The following is a 10,162-nucleotide window of genomic DNA, read 5'->3' on the forward strand; positions in this document are numbered from 1 at the left end:
TATATATATATATATATATTGATCAATATCACCCAGCCCTATTTTCAATGTGCTTTTCTTCCTAACTGTCCTGTCATGGTGTCACCTTTTAGTGTTGTTTTGCTGTGAGTGATGGCACATGGATTCAGCCCCAAACCCCCCAAGATCCTTTTCAAATCCTCGAGCGAGCAGATTGACCAAAGTCAATTAGAAGTCTATTACAATGAAATGCTGTTTATGGAGATAAAGGATGAATTAGCCGTACTAACTCTCTTTATTCACAGCCTCTTTCTTTCTATTTATCTGTCAAGTGGCGTTCATTAAATTGAACAATACGTCTCATGCCTGGGAACTGCAGTGTTCGGACTGAACACATGGTGTGATAATAGGGGGCTCTGTATTCATTGGCTGGTCAGTTCCTGCCCCTTGTATTGTGCACAGGCTTTCTCAGGGCTTAGTGTATGTGTTGTGGAGAAGGAAAGGATGGTAACAGTGTTTCGTGAAGGGTATTGTAATATTTCTTAGTGAGGGCTCTTATTGTTCATTTGGCTGCGAGTGAGTGGAACAGACGGCTGGACTGCACATCCAGGTGCATTCTGGGATGCGGTGTGTCTTGATCCAACCCCTTCTTTGTCACATCATCCATTGTCATAATTTCAAGCTGTGTGTGTTCATCTCATAGAAAGTCATTATGAGAGCATGTTACACACCTTTTGCCAGAGATTCCATCAAAGAAAAGGCCGTTCTGGACCTTAAAAATAGACAAAACAAAAGCAAACAAAACTAAACTGAACTAAACAAAACTAAACAAGACCAAACTGCAAGTAAAAAGACAAAACAAAAGCAAACAAAACTAAAAACTAAACAAAACTAAAAAAGACCAAACTTCAAGTAAAAAGACAAAACAAAAGCAAACAAAACTAAACAAAACAGCAAGTAAAGAGTAAAGACTAAACTAAACTAAATAGAACAGCAAATAAAAAGACAAAACAAGAGTAAACCTAACTAAACATATCTAAACAAAACTAAATAAAGACCAAACTTCAAGTAAAGACAAAACAAAAGCAAACAAAACTAAACAGAACTAAAAAAACTAAACAAGACCAAACTGCAAGTACAAAGACAAAACAAAAGCAAACAAAAGAAGGACAAAACAAAACGAAACTAAACTGAACAGCAGGTAACAAGACAAAACAAAAGCAAACAAAACTAAACAGAAAAAACAATAAGTAAAAAGACAAAACAAAAGCAAACAAAACTAAACAGAAAAACCAATCAGTAAAAAGACAAAACAAAAGCAAACAAAAAGGTAGTTCAAAAAGACAGTTCATAGACCTTAAGGATAGATAGATAGATAGATAGATAGATAGATAGATAGATAGATAGAGAAGCATAAAATGATGCCGTCATGCACAAAATATTGTGCACCGTCGCTTTAAGAGTAGATAGATAGATAGATAAATATAGAAGCATAAAATTATGCCGTCATGCACAGAAAATAGTGTGCACCGTCGCTTTAAGTGTAGATAGATAGATAGATAGATAGATAGATAGATAGAGAAGCATAAAATGATGCCATCATGCACAGAAAATATTGTGCACCGTTGCTTTAAGGATAGATAGATAGATAGATAGATAGATAGATAGATAGATAGTTAGAAGCATAAAATGATGCCGTCATGCACAGAAAATATTGTGCACCGTCGCTTTAAGTATAGATAGATAGAAGCATAAAATGATGCCGTCATGCACAGAAAATATTGTGCACCGTCGCTTTAAGTATAGATAGATAGATAGATAGATAGAAGCATAAAATTATGCCGTCATGCACAGAAAATCTCCGGCCCAAACGGTCACCCCTGCCATCTGTGCTGCGGTTCTCTGCCCTCCTGCGCGTGGTTGAAAGGGATAATGGAGTCTTGAATAAGTTTTGAATACTTGAGAATAGACCGTCCTTTATTATCTCCGGCAGCATCTGCCTGCCGCTCCATTGATGTGCCCCGTGTATTTACTCCACTCAATTAAACCACTATAAACTCCATTAGCAACAACAGAGCCAATCAGAAACGGCCACACAATAGAGATGGATAAGGGCCCTTCTCTCGCTCCTTCAGGTCTCTATTCAGAGGAGCGCTGGAACAGCTGCTGATAATCTGCTTGTGCACTGCTCGCCGTGTCTTTCTATTGTCGCGTCAATAGTTTCAAACAGGTGTTGCTTTAATTAATGTAGCATTCATGGGCATTCAGGGGCCCTCAGCCTCATAAGGGCCTTCCAATGGTAGAAAGAGCAGCCAAACAGACATGCCATCACTCTCAGAACCAATATTACAGGCATGAATGACTTTAAATGGGGTTTAAATGAGGTCAATAAGCAAATGTGTCCACTGTTTGCACTGGGACTCACTGAAATGAACACACACAAACATGCTGTTGAATGGTAGCATGTGATGTTTTTAGACTCTTGGGCTTTTTGCCATTTCTTGATAGGATGCTAACTGCTAGTCTATACAATAGTGAACTGTTTTGCACTTTTTCCATGTGTATTTCAGAAAATTCTTCAATAAAGAGGCCAAACTAACAAGCTCCTAAGCACCAATTTAACTTAAATTGATTAAAGCAAAAAAAAAAAAAAAAGTGTTTGAAAATTAGAGCAAATAACCTACTCATCCAGTTATGCTAGTAATGTCAGAAATTATGATACAATATAAAATCATTAATTATAAAGCATGCCTGCCTGTTTTGTTACATGTACATTTTGTCATAGGTATGTGCCTGTACTGTCTGCAGTAATTGTCAGGTCCACTAGATGGCTCACAGTTGGGCTGTTGGTTTAAAAAAAAACACTCTAAGAAGAAGACGGAAAAAACAACAACAACAGAGGACCAATTTTCACATTTTGATCTATGACATAAATTACACCAGTAATACCCTCTTATGATTTTTTAAAAGCTTTTGTTTAGTTGTTAGCAAGTGGCTAAATGGGACTATAAAAGATTAACTCAAAAGTTAATATTTTGAAGAATGTGAGAGTGTATTGGGGGTAATGGTTTACAAGTAATGCGCATTACGTAATCAGATTACTTTTTCAAATAACTATTAAAGTAATTAGTTACTTTTACATTTACAAGAAAATATCTGAGTTACCTTTTTAAAATAAGTAATGCACGTTACTTTGTAACTCAAAAGTAATGTAATGCATTACTTTCCATAAAAGTAACTAAGTAACACAATTAGTTACTTTATACGGAGTAATGCAATATTGTAATGCATTACTTTTAAAAGTAACTTTCCACTGAATGTGAAAAAGTAACTTTCCACTGAACACTGAATGTGAGTAACAGTGAGTAACAGAGGCACTTCCTTCAGGCTGTCATACAGTTGCTGGTCCCCACTGACTTCCATACTATGGAAAAAATACTATGGAAGTCAATGGGGATCAGCAATTACTTGGTTACCAACATTCTTCTAAATATCACAAAGTTTTAGAACAACTTGAGGGTGAGTAAATGATGAGAGAATTTTAAATTTTGGGGTGAACTATGCCTTTAGTTCACCCCAAAATGAAACTTCTGTCATCATTTACTCACCCTCAAGTTGTTCCAAATGACATTAGACCCAACTGACTTGCATTGTATGGACAAACAAACACTGAGACATTGTGATATTGAGTAAATGATTAAAGAATTTTCATTTTTGGGTGAAGTATCCCTTTAAAAATTTGTAAAATGGCCTTGCTGGTTGCCCTGTCTGGTTCTAGAACAAAGGAACGTTCATATAACAAAGAAAAAAAAGTTTTTAAAACAAAAGATGTTTTGAATATTCTTAGAACTTTTGGAAATAACATTTTCATAACTCAATAAGAATGTTAGAACAATGTTCTTAGAACCTAAAATTGCCAATCAGCGTAGTCGTGATGTTCGGAGTGAGTAGTAACTTGTCATTAGTAACTTGTGGTGTATGTACTCTCACTGATAATTTCTTTGGTTGTTGGCTTGTTGGTGTCATAACAAAATATGTCACTTTTAAGGTACCGCCCAAACACCAGCATCACTCTATTCTCATATAATTAACATATTTTCCCATTTGAGTGGGTATTTCACTTTGGAGAACCTGATCTGCTTACAAAGCGGCTTTGACCCTTGAAACCAGCATTATAGACCCACTGGGAAAACTAAAGAAATGGAAATGTTCTGAAATACGACATTTTAAATTATTTTCCTCTGGTGGAGGTTATAAGGGAACAACGAAAAGAGAGACTAAAAAAATTACATTTTGAAAGAGGTTATGAAAAAAGTGGCAAAGATTGTTGAAGTGGGCCATCACTCACTGAAGGGCCTGAACTCTGGCGCGTGTGGAGACGGTGCATGGCACATTGGCTGGAACCTATGCATTCACTGCAGTGCTGCATGAAGAAGCCATTACCACAGATAGCCATGGGAAAGACCTCCATCCATTATTCAATCAGTGCAGAAAAGGAATTGATATTTGTTCCCCCTCATCTTTAACTGTGTTGAATCATCTGGATACTGAAGGCATGCATTAGATGTGAAAACCATCGTCCGATGTGCTTGTTTCTTCACTGTATCCGAGGTGTTTTTCAGGGGTTAATGGAGAACAGATCTGAGTATTTCACCAAATACTTCCTGTCTTGCTTTGGGACTTCCTCTTTCTTTGACATATTAATGTGGTTTGGACTGGACAAACAGTTTGAGAATATGCTGCCAAAATGTATGGAGTATTAATTTGGCCTTTTATATCCCAAAAAGTGTCATTAATGAGATCCTCTGAGAGGAGAACTTGCTGAGGAGAATGTGTTTTTACTTTTTTAATCAGTCAGGCTTGCAGTTTAATCATTGTGGTAATAAAACGGGTGGTAAAGTCATGCAACTTGCTGGAGGTTCAAATCTGAGATCACGCAGGAGCATCAGTTCTTTGCATGTGCATAAAAGTTGCAGTCTCACCCTTTCTCTGTGTGTCTCTCTTCCCTGAGGTCCATGGGATTCTGAGCTCTTGGTGTCCTCTGCTTTAGGACAATAGGAGGAATGTCCAGTCCTTTCTGTGGCTCAAACAGAGCGTCAGGAGAGGAAGTGGCCTCAGCGCATTCAGTCGATCCACAGCCTCAGGCTGCAGGGAGCAGCTTTCTCATCTAATCCCTCTCTCAGGCTCCTCTCTCTTCCTTTCTCAATCCCTCTTTCGATCAGTCCCCCTCTCTTTTCATTCTTTCAGCTCCAGCTCTCTCTTTAGGCTGTTTTTACAGCATGTTTGATACATTACAGCACCAGTGATGGGCTCCCTTTGTTCAGGTCACTCTGTAATTCATCCAACCCACAAAAACAATTTCATATTACATTCTCATTTCTGTAATGCAAAAACATTTTCATCAACATAGTATGAAAATAACATATGAAAATATTATTACAATACATTTAAATACACCTTTATACATTTTGTTAGTATTGTTGTACTGAATATAATTTATGCTGGTTTAATTTGTAGTATTAATGTAATGCGCTTATAATTCTGCTTATAAATAGTAAAAACAGCAACAACACCAGCAATTTAACATAATAAATGTTATTACCTTAATACAACGTGCTTATAATATAAATATGCTAATAAATAATAAAAACAATAAATAATGACAATTGAGAAAAATGATTACATTATCGAAATTGTACTGCATTTCTATGGTTTTGTTTAAATTGTATTACATAAATACAATTAGTGATAGTAGAAAAATGTTACAAAACTACTATGAAATAGTATAAAAACGTGTAAAACATCTAGTTGCTTTACAGTAATTTGGGAGAAAAATGTGCTCATAGATAATAAAAACAACTAAAATAATAATAATAATAATGCAAATAATCCTGATTATAGTAAAGAAAAAATTTTTTTTTAAATTTAAATCTGCATAAATTAAAGGCTCTAAGAGAACAATGAAACAAAAATACTTTACAATTTAAATATATATATATATATTCATTACAGTAATGAGAATCAGGATGAAAATGCGCGTAAGTGTCATAAACATCGTAAAAATTCAAGAAATGGTAAAGGTTCTAAAAATAGGCTTCATTCTTAGGCTTTGAGAGATTCGTCTTAGTAAAATATCAGGCTTACTAGTTTGAATGCCATGATGGCAAAAGAAAAAAAAATCCAAAGCTCTGAAATTGGAGGAAACAGTCTCCCTCATCAGTGGAAGGATTAGATGTGCATCACCGACTGCAAACAAGCCAGAGAAATACTTCACGTTTGTGTTTTTCAGGGCTGTGTGTTGTTTTCATTTAGTCTTGTGTGTGTGAAGGGGAAGAGGGGGTTTGATATGTTCCTTCCTCTTTGCTTAAATGAGCCGTTCAGTGGCAGAAAAAGTCAGTTTACAATGAAAGACCCATAATAACTTGTCAAACAACATTGAGATTCACATGAACAAATGTTTCCAACCAATGGAAAGTCACATAGAGCAGTTTATCGTCATTTGCTGTGACAGATGTTTGGAACATAGTTTTGAACTTCAGTTTCAGACTCAAAACTACAGCGACTATAAAGAGTTTTTAGACAGATAAGATACACTTAAAAAGTCTTGAATGTTAAAGACTTCTGTTTTAAATAAATGCTGTTCTTTTGACGTTCCGATTCATTAAAGTATCCCGAAAATGTCACAGTTTCCACTGAAATATTAATAAGCACAACTGTTTTCAACATGTTATTGTGAAGTGTGTGCTTTTCTCTCCATACTGTGAATCAGTTCAGTGATTTACAAAGCATACCTGTGTGTGTTTGTGTGGATTCAACGTCAGAAATTTTCCTCGTGCATTTGCTAAAGGGGCTTGCAAAATGAATAGTTTACACTGCACAGACTAAACTACTCCGTATGCCCAGCAAGGTGTATGTTAGTGTCTGTGTCTTTCTCTGCACACTGTGAAAGCGCATCTCAGTTTGGCCAGGCGTACCTGTGTGTGTTTTCCATGCACACTGTGAAATGAGGTCAGAGTTTGCATTGACTTATTTCTGTACACACAAGATGCTTCAGACAGGAATCCTCTCCTAATAATCACCTGTAAAGACCCTTCACTCAAACTATCAACACACCTTCACTGAAAAAAATTTGGTGTAGAAACAATTTTCACTCAGAAACTGCTAGTGAAGTTCGCCATTAATTACATAGAATTACAAAGACATTTTATTGGAAAGACTGTAATAGTATATTCTTGTAAAACATACTTTAATAACCGTTTTATAGAAATAATTTATTGTCTAACATTAGAAATAATTATATTGTTTATCTGCATTAGAACACATCCTGGCATATCTTTCCTTCTTTTGCGTCATAACCATCTGAAAGCCCTTCATTTTGGTCTTATGAGATGTTGTACAGTGATATCGCAACCGAGAGAGATGATTGTTTGGATTAATGGTTTCCTCTCATGAGTTTGTGGTCATAATTATTCGCCTCAGTTCTCCGTGTGGGATTTTCATTCACTTGCTGTCTCCAAATTCAAATCCACACTCTTAAAAACGAAGGCTATTTACTGGCATCTACTGTGAAGAACCTTTAACATCCATGGAACCTTTCCATTCCACTAAACACTCTTAAAGGGGTCATATGATGCGATTTCAAGTTTTCCTTTCTCTTCAGAGTGTTACAAGCTGATTGTGCATAGATAAGATCCCTGAAGTTGCATACGGTGTTCGGCCAATCACAATGCACTGGGTCAGCTGGCCAATCACAATGCACTGGGTCAACTCGCCAATCAGAGCAGACTGCACTTGTCGGAAGGAGGGACTTTGTAGAAAACGAAGCGTTTGAGAGAGGCGGGGCATAGAGGACCTACAATAATGTACAGTATTTGAAAAATAATGTGTTTTTTGAACATTAAAGCATGTCAACATATTCTGTTACACCAAATACACAAAATAATGATCTTTAAAAAAGCATCATATGACCCCTTTAAAAATAAAGGTCGCAAAGAGGGGTTTTCACAGCAATGCCACAGAAGAACTATTTTCGGATCCTCAAAGAACCTTTCAGACAACAGTTCTTAAAAGAACCATTTTATTCTTACTGTGAACAACATTTTAATAATCTAAGAAACTTTTTCCTTATAAAGAACCTTTTGTGGAATGGAAAGGTTCCATGGATGTTAAAGGTTCTTCATGGAACCATCAATGCCAATATAGAACCTTTATTTTTAAGAGTGAAAGTTCTTTAGTGGAAAAAGGTTCTATTCGGATTTCAAATGTCACAATTAGAAAATATCTGATCTAAGAAGATCTAAGAACTGATCATGAAAGGTTCTTTGGGGAACCAAAAATGGTTCTTCTACACTCTTAAAAATAAAGGTTCCAAAAGGGGTTTTCTTAGCGATGCCATAGAAGAATTTTTGGTTCTGTAAAGACCCTTTCAGTGAACAATTCTTAAAAGAACCATTTCCCCGCCTGCCTAAGCAGGCTGGTTTTAGAGGAGTTTTGGCCACTTCTTTAGCTGGTCAGGCTGGGAGACCAGCTACTTCCAGCTTAAACCAGCTAAGACCAGCCAATCAGACTTTAGCTCTTTTTTCAGCAGGGTGAAGAACATTTAAAAAATGTAAGAACCTTTTTCCACTAAACAACCTTTTTTTTTGCAATGGAAAGATTTCATGGATTTTAAAGGTTCTTAATGGAACCATAAATGCCAATAAAGAACCTTTATTTTTAAGAGTGTACATGCAAAGAAAAGAAAATGTAACTTTTCAAAAAAGCTTTAAATTCTTCATGTTGAAAGAATAGTTCCCAAAAACTGTTTAAAAGTTCTAAATCGATCACTTATGAGGTTCTTTTTCAGTTAGGGAGCACCCTTAAAAGGTAGCAAGGCAGCTCACTTGGTTTTGGACAGAGCTCATGTTCTTTCTTGCTCTTACCACCAACAGTTTATCTGTGTTTAGTAATTTGCTCCAGGGGTCCGGTTACCGTCCCAGAGTGAGAATGAACGAGGTTGCCATGGAGATCAAGTCATCGTGACTCATGACCGAGCAGTGTCCTCTCGCCTTGTGCGGCACGCAGCGCTTTTCTCCCTCACTCGTAAACACAGTTGTATTCGATTAGCGAGGTTTGCTTTGCATTTAATCTGTCGGCCTCAATATCGCTCTGCTTTTCTGCTCTCTTCCCTCGTTTGTGCTTTTCTCTCAGGCGTGCATAAACACAAAACACAATTGTGAGCACATAAAACAAGATGAAAACCACAGGCCGTGACAGCTGCGCACCACATCAGACTTGTTTGATATGTGTAACATTACAAGCCGTGATCATGCGGTCAGACATTCCCAAACGCCTGTGTCTGTGTGTGTGACGGAGGAAGAATTGTGGTTTCGAAGGAAACTGACTAGAATCGAGTCTTTCTGAACTCTTTTCTCTTTCTCTCTGTGTGTGTGTAAAACGGCTATCCTTTGTAATGAGCGCCATTGGTGTTTGAAGCTGAAGCCTGTGCCCTGGGCATCATCACTGCAGATCTGTTTACACCACAGAGAAACCGCGGGAAACCTTGTCGCCTGGAGAAACACATGGAGCAAGAGAAAGACTAAATCTGTCATCATTTACGTACCCTCATGTCGCTCCAAACCCGTGTAGCTTTCTTTCGTCTGTGGAAAACAACATGAGAAACAAATGAATCTTATGAGCCAATTCCTTTTAGTGAATCAAAAACACTTAAAAACCCACTCTAATGATTCATTCACTGAATTAACATCAGACTCACTATATTGTGCAAGTCACCATAACTTTAATGTGTCAAGTCGAAATGAACTTTGTGAGGTTGTTTGTAGGCCTAGTTTAAAGGATTAGTTCACTTCCAGAATAAAAATTTCCTGATAGCATAATTTACTCACCCTCATGCCATTCAAGATGTTCATGTCTTTCTTTCTTCAGTCGAAAAGAAGTTAAGGTTTTTGAGGAAAACATTCCAGGATTTTTCTCCATATAATGGACTTCAATGGGGATCAACTGGCTGAAGGTTCAAATTGCAGTTTCAATGCAGCTTCAAAGGGCTCTACACGATCCCAGCCGAGGAATAAGGGTCTTATCTAGTGAAACAATCTGTGATTTTCTTAAAAAAATATAAATTTATATACTTTTTTAACCACAAATGCACTAGCTCCGTGATGCGCATCCACAAATTCGCACATTACATAATCAGGTTGGAAAGGTC

Source organism: Sinocyclocheilus anshuiensis, unplaced genomic scaffold (genome assembly GCF_001515605.1).
Source record: "Sinocyclocheilus anshuiensis isolate Anshui unplaced genomic scaffold, SAMN03320099.WGS_v1.1 scaffold1371, whole genome shotgun sequence".
Classification (NCBI taxonomy): Eukaryota; Metazoa; Chordata; class Actinopteri; order Cypriniformes; family Cyprinidae; genus Sinocyclocheilus; species Sinocyclocheilus anshuiensis.